This window comes from Ascaphus truei, chromosome 1 (genome assembly GCF_040206685.1).
Source record: "Ascaphus truei isolate aAscTru1 chromosome 1, aAscTru1.hap1, whole genome shotgun sequence".
In the NCBI taxonomy this organism is placed as follows: Eukaryota; Metazoa; Chordata; class Amphibia; order Anura; family Ascaphidae; genus Ascaphus; species Ascaphus truei.
Genome location: NC_134483.1, coordinates 532,266,633 through 532,283,632, shown reverse-complemented (window position 1 = coordinate 532,283,632; position 17,000 = coordinate 532,266,633). Strand labels below are relative to the sequence as shown.

The following is a 17,000-nucleotide window of genomic DNA, read 5'->3' as shown; positions in this document are numbered from 1 at the left end:
ATAAGAGCGCACCAATGGAGAGCAGCTATAACATGCACTGCCTTCAATAACACTCCAGTCCCACCCCGGGTCCAGCAGCAATCTCCTTTTCGGAACCCTGATTTTGAGAATTGCTTTTCATCCACCAAGTTTTACTAGTTCGTTGCAAGCAGCAAAAAAGGAAATCTCCACCTCTGCTATTTAATAATAATAATAATAATTATTATTATTATTATTATAATTGTCTCTCCCTGCATTCACATCTTGTTGGCATTTCGCACCAGGTTGGTAAGCTTAACTATTTTATATTACAGAATAATAAAAAAAGGGGGGGGGCATGGAGTGTGGATGCTTAGGGGATTAATAAGGTGGGACAATGGAAAAGCTGGTTGGGTTGAATAATACTGTTTTTGCCCATACAGTACATTTTTGCTTTACTATATACAGTATATTATATATATTTTTATTTTTATTTATAAAATGTTTTACCAGGAAATATTACATTGAGAGTTACCTCTCGTTTTCAGGTACATCCTGGGCACGGAGTTATAACGGTTACATTTAAATTAACAAAGGTTATAACATGCACAGATAAAGATTATATATGTTCTAGGCGTATGTAGCAGTTTCAGACCAGATTAAATATAACATGGACTTGATATAGCTATTAAGACTTGCAGGGGGACTGGCCAGTCATACTTTGCAGGCAGCAGGGGTTAATAAGTTTAAAGGCATTGTTGATTTTTGTAACATTTAAATGCGTGAGGATTTCCTCCCTGATCACACATTTGCATGCATTTCATTTTCTCGTTCCTCGCGCAAATAACCAAGTGGAACATGGCGACGGCAGCAAAAAATTCTAATTTCAGGCTATTTTTCACCCTGTCTGCTTCCGATTCGAGGAGAGCACGGGTCATTAGTATTCATATTTATTACTTTTATTCTTTCATAGTGCTGTCTGCTTAATGCTTTACCATCTGCATGAGGATGTGGTTTCAAGTTCCCTTGTGTTTTTGGGTTTTGTTTCTAGATTAGTATGTTGTTTTTTTTTTTTTTTTTACATGTCCCTGACAACGGGAAACGATGAAACGTAATCTCTGACCCAAAGAGCTTGCAGTCTAATCCATGTAGAGATAAGGGTGCATATATGCAAAGCCACCAAAGGTCCCTGCCCTGGTTTGTAGTAAAGCGCGGGAATAACTGTGTACGGCACAAAATGTCTTGTTTGAAAATCGCCAAATCGGCAATGTCCATTTCCACGGACTGGATTCTGTGAGATTTTGGGGGGCTGGACCCCAACTCAATGGTAAAAGTCCGTGAGACGGACTCCTGAACACCAGGGATCATGGGCACGTCTGAACTAGGCTTTCTCTTATATAACACGATCGTTTGTCTCATTCCCAGTATCTTGCCGGGTTTAGGTAGGAGACCTTTTCCCGGTTGAAGACCTTCAGATTCTTGGTGATTTTTACACGTGCAGAATTGGTCGGTAGCTGCATAGATGGTGTGGGAGTTGAAAGATTAGGATTTAGCTTGGCATTGATGATAAGGCTGTTTGGTGGATTACCTGAGATTTGCATAATGCGATGGATATTCCCTAATAACAGGTCACACTTGGTCAGACTAACCTTACAGAATGTCTATGCATGCGGCATTGGTGGTGCAGAGAGCACTGGAATTTATGCTGTGTGTGAGAGTATATCAGTATACTCCAGGGGGTAGCCAAGGGCTACCAACAGGTCAGGTTTTCAGGATATCCCAGCTTCAGCACTGAGCCACCTGGGCTGAAGCAGGGATATCCTGAAACCTGACCTGTTGGTGGCCCTTGAGGACTGGAGTTGGCTACCCCCTGGAGTATACTATATAGGGTGTTGAACGCTCTTCCTGCCTTCGCTATATCCCACACCGTTCATCTCACTGCGTGCTTTTTAACACATGAGGGAGACATTGGTCTTTAGGAATGGGTTTGTTGGTGGGATGTCCACTTCTCATGGTTAAAGCAGCATATTGTTCTCGGAGAACAACCTTCCTGCAATGTATAATAAAACGCATTATAGAGAGATCATCATTTTAAATTTCAATTGCTCTCCACCCATAGAGAAGTACAGCTTTATCCAGCCTTCACCGGTGCAGATAAGAGGGCTTCAGTGGTATCGTATTTTTTAGTTGCTTCATTCTTTCAGACTTATTTGAATTCTTTGTCCGCATTTGAGGTAGACACTGATAGGTTTGTACCTACCAGCTCTGCTGGAAAGAATGTTTTACCCATCAACTACCACTGTACCCTGTGGTCAACCCATTTTCTCTTGTTTCATGGTCTTTCTCCCTGCTAGATTCCTACCTGCTGTCCCATATAACTTCCTTTCTGATCTTTTGACTGTGTCATACTTTCTCTCTACCAGCTTGTAAAGGTCATTTTGGGGGGTGGGGAAGGGATGCAGCTGGAACACAATCTTGGTCCCCCGCTCTCTCCTTGACATGTTTATTGTAATTAGCCATGTTAATCCAGTAGTGATAGCACAGAATAAATGACTACTTCAGTATTGGACGATACATGTATTTATTTGGACTAACAATAGATATTATAAGACAAGCTTTTGAGCGTTCTCTCTGTTCCTCGGGACAAGCGATACTGATTTACACAATATTCCAGCAGTTTCACACAGATATAAAATCCAAGATAATAATCTAAGGCAGACATGTAGAGAAGTAATTGCAGAGGGGAATAGTAAATAAACACAGGGCAATAAATGGAGGAAAGGGATAGTGAGAAATGTGGAGAGCATGTAGGACCATATATCTCTCAGCAGTGTGAGGGGTGCAGGGGGGAGAAGGGGTTAAGTTGTAAAATTAAGAGAGCTGCCGGGAGAGACTCCTTACACACAATTTTGATGGTGTGTAAGAAATCCCATATCAGCATGGTTTTTGTTTGTTTTTTTGGGGGTGTAGAAGTGTGATCCTTTTGAGTTGAAATGGTTTCTGTTTTTGATAGCATTTGAAACATTCTTTTTCAGGATTTGTATTTTTAAGTCATTTTTGGACTGATCTGGCTGTGAGAAGTTGTCCCACTCTTTCTTCTTCATGGTGTTATTGTGTGTCTGTGCACGATGTTGCTTCATGGTGTGTTGTTGTGTCTGTGCAGGTTCATTCTACTTTGACGTTTTGGGCTGGTTTCACCGATGTATCCTCCCTGGTCACATATGCTGCATTGAGTCCTATATACCACATTCCTGGATGTGCAGCAGTATGATCCTTTCACATTGAGTGTGCCATGTTTGTGACTGACGGTGAGATCTTGGCATACATGATTGCAGCTTGTGATGTTGCATGGTCTCCGTGTCCTTGAGTTCACTAGGAAGTTTTCTGGTGACTAACTTCTGTCGGAGGTTTGGCGGTGGCTGGAATGCCAGGATGGGAGGTTTGGGGAAGATGCCTTTTAATGGTTCACCCTGTCCCATAGGTTGCAGATCTGGTTATTCTTCGCACCCCCCCCCCCCCCCCCATGGCCGGGCTGTATTTGGCCACTAGTGTTATGCGGATGGTTGTTTCTTTCTTTTTGTTTTTGGAGTAGGTGTTGTGGTTGAGCTTTTAGTGCAGATCTGATTGTTTTGGTAATAGTCTTTGGTTTGTCTCCCTTCTGTCTGAATGAGTATATATAAAATGGTGCCGTAATCGGCACTACCACAGAAAAAATATATATTACATTTTGTTTCCACTATTGCGTGGAAACTAACTTGAATATGCGTTTCCGTGCGACAGCCGTGCACTATCGCAGCTTAATGACCAACGCTGTCTCGGTGCCTCTGTCTCTCTCCAGCCAGGATGAAACCTTATTAATTAAAAATAACCAAACCGCTTTACTCTCAACTCCCGTAACGTGTCTGCTACAGGCGCGTGCGTTCTCCTGGTTACATGTAGACTTGTGCACATTTGCCAAATATTGACAATACTCCTCCGTGCCGTTGTTCTCTGCGAGTAATACTGCTCCGTGCTGTTGTTCTCTGCGAGTAATACTGCTCCGTGCCGTTGTTCTCTGCGAGTAATACTCCTCCGTGCCGTTGTTCTCTGCGAGTAATACTCCTCCGTGCAGTTGTTCTCTGCGAGTAATACTCCTCCGTGCCGTTATTCTCTGCGAGTAATACTCCTCCGTGCCGTTGTTCTCTGCGAGTAATACTCCTCCGTGCAGTTGTTCTCTGCGAGTAATACTCCTCCGTGCAGTTGTTCTCTGCGAGTAATACTCCTCCGTGCCGTTGTTCTCTGCGAGTAATACTGCTCCGTGCCGTTGTTCTCTGCGAGTAATACTCCTCCGTGCCGTTGTTCTCTGCGAGTAATACTCCTCCGTGCCGTTATTCTCTGCGAGTAATACTCCTCCGTGCCGTTGTTCTCTGCGAGTAATACTGCTCCGTGCCGTTGTTCTCTGCGAGTAATACTGCTCCGTGCCGTTGTTCTCTGCGAGTAATACTCCTCCGTGCCGTTGTTCTCTGCGAGTAATACTCCTCCGTGCCGTAATTCTCTGCGAGTAATACTGCTCCGTGCCGTTGTTCTCTGCGAGTAATACTCCTCCGTGCCGTTATTCTCTGCGAGTAATACTCCTCCGTGCCGTTGTTCTCTGCGAGTAATACTCCTCCGTGCCGTTATTCTCTGCGAGTAATACTCCTCCGTGCCGTTGTTCTCTGCGAGTAATACTCCTCCGCGCCGTTGTTCTCTGCGAGTAATACTGCTCCGTGCCGTTATTCTCTGCGAGTAATACTCCTCCGTGCCGTTGTTCTCTGCGAGTAATACTGCTCCGTGCCGTTGTTCTCTGCGAGTAATACTCCTCCGTGCCGTTATTCTCTGCGAGTAATACTCCTCCGTGCCGTTGTTCTCTGCGAGTAATACTCCTCCGTGCCGTTGTTCTCTGCGAGTAATACTCCTCCGTGCAGTTGTTCTCTGCGAGTAATACTCCTCCGTGCAGTTGTTCTCTGCGAGTAATACTGCTCCGTGCCGTTGTTCTCTGCGAGTAATACTCCTCCGTGCCGTTGTTCTCTGCGAGTAATACTGCTCCGTGCCGTTGTTCTCTGCGAGTAATACTGCTCCGTGCCGTTATTCTCTGCGAGTAATACTGCTCCGTGCCGTTGTTCTCTGCGAGTAATACTGCTCCGTGCCGTTATTCTCTGCGAGTAATACTCCTCCGTGCCGTTATTCTCTGCGAGTAATACTCCTCCGTGCCGTTATTCTCTGCGAGTAATACTGCTCCGTGCCGTTATTCTCTGCGAGTAATACTGCTCCGTGCCGTTATTCTCTGCGAGTAATACTGCTCCGTGCCGTTGTTCTCTGCGAGTAATACTCCTCCGTGCCGTTGTTCTCTGCGAGTAATACTCCTCCGTGCCGTTGTTCTCTGCGAGTAATACTCCTCCGTGCCGTTGTTCTCTGCGAGTAATACTCCTCCGTGCCGTTGTTCTCTGCGAGTAATACTCCTCCGTGCCGTTGTTCTCTGCGAGTAATACTGCGCCGTGCCGTTGTTCTCTGCGTCAGTGCATGGGCTCACGGAGCTGCTCTTTCTGCCCATAGGATACATGCGTTCTCTTATGTTACTTACACTTCAGCAAGAAAGTGCAAGTATGGTCGGCTGTACTCAGAATAATTGCTGTGAGTACTGTATACAGTATATTGTATAAGGAGAATCTTTGGGGTCCGGCAAGTATGTCAGCGAGGTGGGTGCATACACGGGGAGAGGAGTGACGAGAAAAAAAACATGTTTCTGTTTAAAACCCTGATTTCAGATTATTATTATTATTATTATTATTATTATTATTACAGCCCAACCCCGTTATAGTGCGATCCGCTTCAACGCGAATCCGCTTATAACGCGGTCTGAGTGTGGCTCCCGATTTGAAAACCTCCATTTTGCTGTGCGAGGTTTTACCTCTGTGTGTGTGTGTGTGTGTGTGTGTGTGTGTGTGTGTGTGTGTGTGTCAATAAAGCATTGATTTGAATGTTAAAAAAAAAAAAAGTGTACTGTGGTGTGCACTAGAGCTGGGAGCTGCAAAGAGGAGAGAGATCCGCTATCGCGCGGCGAAATTTTAACGCGACGATCCCGGTTATAACGCGGTCTCATTCTGTGGTCCCCCAAGGACCGAGTTATGAGGTTCAGCTGTATTATGGTTGATTTCTCTCACGATTTATAGATGTCGAACCTGTGATAGATGATTTATACGTTTGATTCACATTCACAACTATTTATATATCTTTTTTTTTTGTTAATTTATTTTTTAACCATTCTGTTTTAATTGTAATTTGCTTTTCGAGGAATTAACAAGAAAAGGGGAAAGTTATTGGTCTCTGACTTTTTTTAATTTCCCAATTTTTTACGCGGCGTCCAATAGCGCCTCTTGATAAAGATTATGTATCCCGTATTGTGCGTCACGGTTTTGTATAAGTTGTGGAAATGGTTTATGCTGCTCAAAAACAGCAGTAATAAATGTATGCGGGGATAAAGTGTGTGTGTGTGTGTGTGTGTGTGTGTGTGTGTGTGTGTGTGTGTGTGTGTGTGTGTGTGTGTGTGTGTGTGTGCAGGGCAGCCTTCTCTGGGTATTTTATTCACTTTGAATGATTTCCTTAATCCTGTTTATGCTTCCTACCGGCATTCTTCTCTTTTTGTGTTTTAATTGTATTGTTTTGTCTATGGATTGAATCCAAAATACATTTCCGACCTGTTGGTGCAGAATTATTAATGCAAAGTTTTGAAGATGGTCATTAATTTAATGCATGTGAAATTTGGCTCCGGCAGGGAACTCGTTAGTATTATAACCTGCACTTCACTATATTAAATGCAGCAATGCGCGCCTGGCAGAAGTGATTTTAAAATGCCATTAAACCCGGAACTTCATTTTCCGGAGCCGTTTGTACGTATTTATACTGGATTATACAGATGTGCTTGGTACCATTAGCTGCAATGGTGACGCCGAGTGCAGTGGGAAATACCGCTCCCGTTGGCCAGAATATTTGTAAGTTGGAAACGCTTTGGTTGATGTTGGCAGATATATAACGTACATGTGTTTATCTTCCTGCAAGAAACCCTGCCTCAAACGTTGTTTTGGGTTGGTGAAATCAAAGTGCATCTGTTCCAGTGGGGTGCTATTGTTTTTTATAGAATGGCTTGTAAAGTTGTGTGCTCATTTGCATGCCATTTCCCAGAATCCCTGGCTGCAGTGGAATTATGCTAAGAGATGATGGGGAAAAGCAGGGATACAGACCTGCCTGAGACGTGAATGCGCTCACAAGGGATATTTTTATTTGCCGTTTCTGTGTAAAACTCAATATTCCAAATCTGTCACACTTTCTCACACACACACACACACACACACACACACACACACACACACACACACACACACACACACACACACACACACACACACACACACACACACACACACACACACACACACACACTTTGTTTATAAAATAATGTATGCGCGTTTATTAATGTCATTCTTATTCTGGTTTTTCAAATCCCCTCTGCGGAGAAACATGGCCAAACTACATGCCACGTTTCCCCTCGTCCCAATTGGGGAAAGTGATCCCCATTTTGTCGTCTGCTTAGTCGTTCGACACTTTTTTTTGTGTTTCAAACCATTGAAGAGCTAAAACACACACACGCTCCTTTCTTAGAGGGGTCTCTGGACTTGGTGCCTCAGCTGGCTTGAGAGATGCAGGCATTGTCTCTCGAAGTGGGAGACGCCAGTTCCCAGTGACATCTTTGTGACTCCGGTACCGGGACATTAGAGGGTAAGCTGTTCCGGGCAGGGGCTCGGCGTTCCTGTACATATGGCTATGACGGCGCTGCCTGACCTGCCTGGCCCTTTAGGACAGCACAGTGTTACTGCCATTGTTTTCCTGGTGGCCTGTGGGTGCCTCGCTCGGCTGTGCAGGAAGTGTGTGTGGGGGGCTCGGAACTCGTCTCCACGTGGGCGGATGTGTCTGCTCGTTGGAAGGACAGCTGGTCAGCAAGCGCTTGCCCGAGAAGCATCCTCCCGGCTGCAGAGGCCGGCATGCGCCCCACATCACCGAGCCTCTTCCTTCTCTGCCCTCTTCTTTCCGCTGTATGCCAGGGGCTAATGAGCCGCATGCTACCCTTATTACATCTGCAAGAGCCGACTCATTAATTCTCGCTTGTTTGGACAGAAAGATGATTAAATGTCTCCCCCTCCCGTGTTTTTATATGGGTCCCCCCCCCCCTCTCGATATAGAATTGGGGAAAGTGGAACACCCTTTCATATCCTCACGGTATTATTTGGTAAAAAGAGGTGTGTGTGTGTGTGTGTCCTATATATAAATAAAGTTTATTTTTTTTTAAATTATTTTTGGTCCATTAGCTGGCTTTTATTAGTACCTGTCCTCCTACAGTGATGGGAGCTGTTACTACATGCAGTCTGTACCTAATTACCGTTTCATAATTATATCTTCTGGACTATTTAGTCCAATTATCCAATGCAGAGTGCCGTAAATAGGGATCTTTGGGCGATTCTGTCATCACCCTCTTTTTGTCTTTTTCCATGTTATATGCACCAGTCTAATTCAATGATTTTAATTTAACGAGGTGAGCGGTGCTGCCTATCTGATGTGCTGTTATTTGGTAAACCCTGATATTGCGAGGAAATGTATAAATGATTTGCAAATAATTGATATGGAATTAAATATGTGCAGGTGTTCCCAGGTATCTTCCCAAGGGGTGTATGGGGACCTCTATTTGGAGGTGTATAATAATAATTTCCCCCCTTCTATAGGGCTGTGTACATAGAATTTTTGCAGGCTCAGAGTCCCTGCCCCATAGAGCTTACAATCTAAGTTTGGTGCCCGAGGCACAGGGAGGTTGAGTGACTTGCCCAGGGTTACAAGGAAAGCGGAGGAGCACAGTACATGGGATCCTCTCCTCCTTCCCACGGAAGCCACGTCTTACCTTTCTGAGGGAGGTGAGATTCCTGCCCATCTTATTGAAGGGACCATGCGCATGTAATTGTCAGTGTGTCATGTGCGCACGCTGATGCACACACTCGGTATGTATTTGCGCACGCTGATGCACACACTCGGTATGTATTTGCGCACGCTGATGCACACACTCGGTATGTATTTGCGCACGCTGATGCACACACTCGGTATGTATTTGCACACGCTGATGCACACACTCGGTATGTATTTGGCACGCTGATGCAAACACTCGGTATGTATTTGCGAACGCTGATGCACACACTCGGTATGTATTTGGCACACTGATGCACACACTCGGTATGTATTTGGCACACTGATGCACACACTCGGTATGTATTTGGCACGCTGATGCAAACACTCGGTATGTATTTGCACACGCTGATGCACACACTCGGTATGTATTTGCGCACGCTGATGCACACACTCGGTATGTATTTGGCACGCTGATGCACACACTCGGTATGTATTTGCGCACGCTGATGCACACACTCGGTATGTATTTGCGCACGCTGATGCACACACTCGGTATGTATTTGCGCACGCTGATGCACACACTCGGTATGTATTTGCGCACGCTGATGCACACACTCGGTATGTATTTGCGCACGCTGATGCACACACTCGGTATGTATTTGCGCACGCTGATGCACACACTCGGTATGTATTTGCGCACGCTGATGCACACACTCGGTATGTATTTGCGCACGCTGATGCACACACTCGGTATGTATTTGGCACACTGATGCACACACTCGGTATGTATTTGCACACGCTGATGCACACACTCGGTATGTATTTGGCACACTGATGCACACACTCGGTATGTATTTGGCACACTGATGCACACACTCGGTATGTATTTGCGCACGCTGATGCACACACTCGGTATGTATTTAGCACACTGATGCACACACTCGGTATGTATTTGGCACACTGATGCACACACTCGGTATGTATTTGGCACGCTGATGCACACACTCGGTATGTATTTGGCACGCTGATGCAAACACTCGGTATGTATTTGCACACGCTGATGCACACACTCGGTATGTATTTGCGCACGCTGATGCACACACTCGGTATGTATTTGCGCACGCTGATGCACACACTCGGTATGTATTTGCGCACGCTGATGCACACACTCGGTATGTATTTGCGCACGCTGATGCACACACTCTGTATGTATTTGCGCACGCTGATGCACACACTCGGTATGTATTTGGCACGCTGATGCACACACTCTGTATCTATTTGCGCACACTGATGCACACACTCGGTATGTATTTGGCACACTGATGCACACACTCGGTATGTATTTGGCACACTGATGCACACACTCGGTATGTATTTGGCACACTGATGCACACACTCGGTATGTATTTGCACACGCTGATGCACACACTCGGTATGTATTTGGCACACTGATGCACACACTCGGTATGTATTTGGCACACTGATGCACACACTCGGTATGTATTTGCGCACGCTGATGCACACACTCGGTATGTATTTGCGCACGCTGATGCACACACTCGGTATGTATTTGCGCACGCTGATGCACACACTCTGTATGTATTTGGCACACTGATGCACACACTCGGTATGTATTTGGCACACTGATGCACACACTCGGTATGTATTTGCGCACGCTGATGCACACACTCGGTATGTATTTGCGCACGCTGATGCACACACTCGGTATGTATTTGCGCACGCTGATGCACACACTCGGTATGTATTTGCGCACGCTGATGCACACACTCGGTATGTATTTGCGCACGCTGATGCACACACTCGTTATGTATTTGCGCACGCTGATGCACACACTCGGTATGTATTTGCGCACGCTGATGCACACACTCGGTATGTATTTGCGCACGCTGATGCACACACTCGGTATGTACAGTATTTGGCACACTGATGCACACACTCGGTATGTATTTGCGCACGCTGATGCACACACTCGGTATGTATTTGGCACACTGATGCACACACTCGGTATGTATTTGGCACACTGATGCACACACTCGGTATGTATTTGGCACGCTGATGCACACCTTTTTAAAGAATGATTATGTTGAGAGCAGCCAAGAGGCGCATCGGTATGTATAATAGCAAGCAATTTAATGGCATAACAACACGTTATCTGTGTGCATTAGTTTATGGCTAGATAAGGAGGCTGTGAAAACGCAGTCGCTCCTATCTTTGTCGCTGTTGGGATTGACCGAGTCGGAAAGATGTGTCACTTCTTTATTGGCGGAGTTATTGGCCGGCACGTGGGGTTAGCACCGGTGTTTAAACAGCTGGCCCTGTGCACGGGGAGTATCTGAGAGAATTGCAAATGCAGGGGGAGTCCTGATCACTGCACCATTTCCCCTTACAAGACACCTGCATCCAGACTTGGCTCACTGCCTGTGCACGTGGTCTGGGGGAGTGGTGTTTGGCTCACTGCTTGTCCACGTGGTCTGGGGGAGGGGGTGGTGTTTTTGGCTCAGCTGGAGCATTATGCAAACTCCTTATTGTCCCATGCACGTGGTTTCTATTTAAAGGTAGAATCCATGCACATCTCTTTTAAAGCAGCAATTAATACTTGTGGTGGTTTTTTTCGTTGTGTTTTTTTATATATATATATAACATAAGTTTGAAGCAGGGGGTTTCCGGAGCTGAACCCCCATTGATTTCAGCTCTGGGCACCTCCTGCTTCTCCAGATACAGACCTCCAAAAGGGGGTGGCGGTACCTCTGCAAAGTTTTAAAAAAAAAAACCCGTGTCAAACGGGCCAATAGGAAGCTGAACCTGAACACGTCGCGGCTTCCTATTGGCCAGCAGGACGCGGGTGCTTTTAAACTCTTCCATTATGTGAACCTTGCAAGCCGAGCGGCTAGAGACACCCCCCCCCCCCCTTATGGAGGTATCTCCGGAAGCAGGGGGGTCCCAGGTGCTGAAATGAACGGTGTTCAGCTCAGGAGACCTTCTGCTTCAGTCCTATGTTAAATACACACACAGCCTTGTCTGCTTGGATTGTCTCTTTAAATAACACCTTTATTTGTCTCTAATCTTTAACGCAATTTTGCCAGGCGGGCCGATTTTGCTGCAAAGGGTTATACCTTGTAGTGCTGTGCAGGCTGCTGGCGGCAAGCCGGTTATACGCACCATTCTACAAGCGGTGTCACCAAGCCCCAGTAAATGACCGGTACTTCTATTAATCTCAACTATTAAGTATTATTTTTCTAATTTCTCCATGGGACATGCATGACGCACCCAAGGGTTAAAGGAAGCACTTGCCTCTGGCGTCCTCCCGGCATCTTTCCCCCTGCAACTCGCGTTGCCATGCCAACGGGACGCTACGCGTTGCCGCAGCGTCTCGTTGGCATGGCTGCGCGGCGGCTATTGGTAGCCATATTGCCAATATTTGCAGGGGGAAGATGCCAGGGGAGACGCTGCCACCGCTCGCCCGCCCGCAGCTGCCATCACCCGGAGGTTTACTAGGTAAACCCCGTAGCCCGGAGATACGTTTGCTAAAACCCGTAGTCTCCGTGTTAGTGGCGGCCCTGGACACACCTTACCACGTGTAGGTCAGGGGTGGCCAACTCCAGTCCTCAAGAGCCACCAACAGGTCAGGTTTTCAGGATAACCCTGCTTCAGCACAGGTGACTCAGTCGAAGACTGCACCGCCTATGCTGAAGCAGGGACTGATTGAGCCACCTGTGCTGAAGCGGGGATATCCTGGAAAACCTGTCCTGTTAGTGGCTCTTGAGGACTGCAGTTGCCCGCCCCTGCTCTCATAGGTTTCAGTGTTAGAGTGCCCCCTGCCCATTAATATGCGTGCTCCCCCCTCCTTGGATATGAGGGGGTATTAAGACCCTGCTCACCTTGCTCCGCCCGGCCCCTGATCCTAGCAGCGAACAGAAGCAGAACGGCCAGTAGCGCGGCAGCTACAATGTACAGAACGGGTTCCATTGTACACGTCACAATCCCCGGACACGCCCCCCTCTGTGAGCTCACAGGACCAGGGTAGGAAGCAACCAAACACAGAAGGTGGGGGGGGGGGGGGGTGAAGGATGGGGGGGTGTAACCACTTAATATTTCTAATTTTCATGGTATTTGACACAGAAGAAAAAAATATTTCATTGGATAATTTGTCCGAGGTTTAAAATCTCATTTTATCTGTTGGTTTTAGGACTGAAATTCGTTCTGAAATAAATCCCCCCCTACCTCTTACTGGTGCTATGGTTCTTCCTATTAGTTTTGTGTTTTAAAGAGCTCTGTTTCATATAAGTGGCTGGGTAGGGAGGGAGATGAATGTATCAGAGCAGTGGCTGGGTAGGGAGGGAGATGAATGTATCCTAGCAGTGGCTGGGTAGGGAAGAGAGATTAATGTATCAGAGCAGTGGCTGGGTGGGGAGGGAGATGAATGTATCAGAGCAGTGGCTGGGTAGGGAGGGGAGATGAATGTATCAGAGCAGTGGCTGGGTAGGGAGGGAGATGAATGTATCAGAGCAGTGGCTGGGTAGGGAGGGAGATGAATGTATCCTAGCAGTGGCTGGGTAGGGAGGGAGATGAATGTATCAGAGCAGTGGCTGGGTAGGGAGGGAGATGAATGTATCAGAGCAGTGGCTGGGTAGGGAGGGAGATGAATGTATCAGAGCAGTGGCTGGGTAGGGAGGGAGATGAATGTATCCTAGCAGTGGCTGGGTAGGGAGGGAGATGAATGTATCAGAGCAGTGGCTGGGTAGGGAGGGGAGATGAATGTATCAGAGCAGTGGCTGGGTAAGGAGGGAGATGAATGTATCAGAGCAGTGGCTGGGTGGGGAGGGAGATGAATGTATCCTAGCAGTGGCTGGGTAGGGAGGGAGATGAATGTATCAGAGCAGTGGCTGGGTGGGGAGGGAGATGAATGTATTAGAGCAGTGGCTGGGTAGGGAGGGAGATGAATGTATCAGAGCAGTGGCTGGGTAGGGAGGGAGATGAATGTATTAGAGCAGTGGCTGGGTAGGGAGGGAGATGAATGTATTAGAGCAGTGGCTGGGTAGGGAGGGAGATGAATGTATCAGAGCAGTGGCTGGGTGGGGAGGGAGATGAATGTATCAGAGCAGTGGCTGGGTAGGGAGGAGAGATGAATGTATCAGAGCAGTGGCTGGGTAGGGAGGGAGATGAATGTATCCTAGCAGTGGCTGGGTAGGGAGGGGAGAGGAATGTATCAGAGCAGTGGCTGGGTGGGGAGGGGGATGAATGTATCCTAGCAGTGGCTGGGTGGGGAGGGGGATGAATGTATCAGAGCAGTGGCTGGGTAGGGAGGAGAGATGAATGTATCAGAGCAGTGGCTGGGTAGGGAGGGAGATGAATGTATCCTAGCAGTGGCTGGGTAGAGAGGGGAGAGGAATGTATCAGAGCAGTGGCTGGGTGGGGAGGGGGATGAATGTATCCTAGCAGTGGCTGGGTGGGGAGGGAGATGAATGTATCAGAGCAGTGGCTGGGTGGGGAGGGAGATGAATGTATCAGAGCAGTGGCTGGGTGGGGAGGGAGATGAATGTATCAGAGCAGTGGCTGGGTAGGGAGGGAGATGAATGTATCCTAGCAGTGGCTGGGTAGGGAGGGAGATGAATGTATCCTAGCAGTGGCTGGGTGGGGAGGGAGATGAATGCATCAGAGCAGTGGCTGGGTAGGGAGGGAGATGAATGCATCAGAGCAGTGGCTGGGTAGGGAGGGAGATGAATGTATCAGAGCAGTGGCTGGGTAGGGAGGGGAGATTAATGTATCCTAGCAGTGGCTGGGTGGGGAGGAGAGATGAATGTATCAGAGCAGTGGCTGGGTAGGGAGGGGAGATGAATGTATCCTAGCAGTGGCTGGGTGGGGAGGGGGATGAATGTATCAGAGCAGTGGCTGGGTGGGGAGGGAGATGAATGTATCAGAGCAGTGGCTGGGTAGGGACGGAGATGAATGTATCAGAGCAGTGGCTGGGTGGGGAGGGAGATGAATGTATCAGAGCAGTGGCTGGGTGGGGAGGGAGATGAATGTATCAGAGCAGTGGCTGGGTGGGGAGGGAGATGAATGTATCAGAGCAGTGGCTGGGTGGGGAGGGAGATGAATGTATCAGAGCAGTGGCTGGGTGGGGAGGGAGATGAATGTATCAGAGCAGTGGCTGGGTGGGGAGGGAGATGAATGTATCAGAGCAGTGGCTGGGTAGGGAGTGAGATGAATGTATCAGAGCAGTGGCTGGGTAGGGAGGGGATGAATGTATCAGAGCAGTGGCTGGGTAGGGAGGGGAGATGAATGTATCAGAGCAGTGGCTGGGTAGGGAGGGAGATGAATGTATCAGAGCAGTGGCTGGGTAGGGAGGGGATGAATGTATCCTAGCAGTGGCTGGGTAGGGAGGGAGATGAATGTATCAGAGCAGTGGCTGGGTAGGGAGGGAGATGAATGTATCAGAGCAGTGGCTGGGTAGGGAGGGAGATGAATGTATCAGAGCAGTGGCTGGGTAGGGAGGGGAGATGAATGTATCAGAGCAGTGGCTGGGTTGGGAGGGTTAATGAATGTATCAGAGCAGTGGCTGGGTAGGGAGGGGAGATGAATGTATCCTAGCAGTGGCTGGGTGGGGAGGGGGATGAATGTATCAGAGCAGTGGCTGGGTGGGGAGGGAGATGAATGTATCAGAGCAGTGGCTGGGTAGGGACGGAGATGAATGTATCAGAGCAGTGGCTGGGTGGGGAGGGAGATGAATGTATCAGAGCAGTGGCTGGGTGGGGAGGGAGATGAATGTATCAGAGCAGTGGCTGGGTAGGGAGTGAGATGAATGTATCAGAGCAGTGGCTGGGTAGGGAGGGGATGAATGTATCCTAGCAGTGGCTGGGTAGGGAGGGAGATGAATGTATCAGAGCAGTGGCTGGGTAGGGAGGGAGATGAATGTATCAGAGCAGTGGCTGGGTAGGGAGGGGAGATGAATGTATCAGAGCAGTGGCTGGGTTGGGAGGGTTAATGAATGTATCAGAGCAGTGGCTGGGTAGGGAGGGAGATGAATGTATCAGAGCAGTGGCTGGGTGGGGAGGGAGATGAATGTATCCTAGCAGTGGCTGGGTGGGGAGGGAGATGAATGTATCAGAGCAGTGGCTGGGTAGGGAGGGAGATGAATGTTTCCTAGCAGTGGCTGGGTAGGGAGGGAGATGAATGTATCCTAGCAGTGGCTGGGTAGGGAGGGAGATGAATGTATCCTAGCAGTGGCTGGGTGGGGAGGTCGATGAATGTATCAGAGCAGTGGCTGGGTAGGGAGGGAGATGAATGTATCAGAGCAGTGGCTTGGTAGGGAGGGAGATGAATGTATCCTAGCAGTGGCTGGGTGGGGAGGTCGATGAATGTATCAGAGCAGTGGCTGGGTAGGGAGGGAGATGAATGTATCAGAGCAGTGGCTGGGTAGGGAGGGAGATGAATGTATCCTAGCAGTGGCTGGGTAGGGAGGGAGATGAATGTATCAGAGCAGTGGCTGGGTAGGGAGGGAGATGAATGTTTCCTAGCAGTGGCTGGGTAGGGAGGGAGATGAATGTATCCTAGCAGTGGCTGGGTAGGGAGGGAGATGAATGTATCCTAGCAGTGGCTGGGTGGGGAGGGAGATGAATGTATCAGAGCAGTGGCTGGGTAGGGAGGGAGATAAATGTATCAGAGCAGTGGCTGGGTAGGGAGGGAGATGAATGTATCCTAGCAGTGGCTGGGTAGGGAGGGAGATGAATGTATCAGAGCAGTGGCTGGGTAGGGAGGGAGTTGAATGTATCCTAGCAGTGGCTGGGTGGGGAGGGAGATGAATGTATCAGAGCAGTGGCTGGGTAGGGAGGAGAGATGAATGTATCAGAGCAGTGGCTGGGTAGGGAGGGAGATGAATGTATCCTAGCAGTGGCTGGGTAGGGAGGGAGATGAATGTATCAGAGCAGTGGCTGGGTAGGGAGGGAGATGAATTTATCAGAGCAGTGGCTGGGTAGGGAGGGAGATGAATGTATCAGAGCAGTGGCTGGGTAGGGAGGGAGATGAATGTATCCTAGCAGTGGCTGGGTACGGAGGGGAGA

The 17,000-nt window shown here is 48.2% G+C and overlaps 1 protein-coding gene across 3 annotated transcripts in view; it reads left to right on the top strand.

Moving 5' to 3' along the window:
* Positions 1-17,000, top strand: part of SLC4A11 (solute carrier family 4 member 11) — a 253,507-nt gene that overhangs the window by 36,311 nt on the left and 200,196 nt on the right. Inside the window, exon 1 of one of the 3 annotated variants that reach the window (XM_075572647.1) lies at positions 76-263. The exons of the other annotated variants lie outside the window; for them this stretch is intronic. The gene's annotated coding sequence lies outside the window, so the exon portion shown is untranslated. Of the gene's footprint in view, positions 1-75; positions 264-17,000 lie in introns of those variants that run through there. 3 annotated transcript variants of the gene reach the window in all.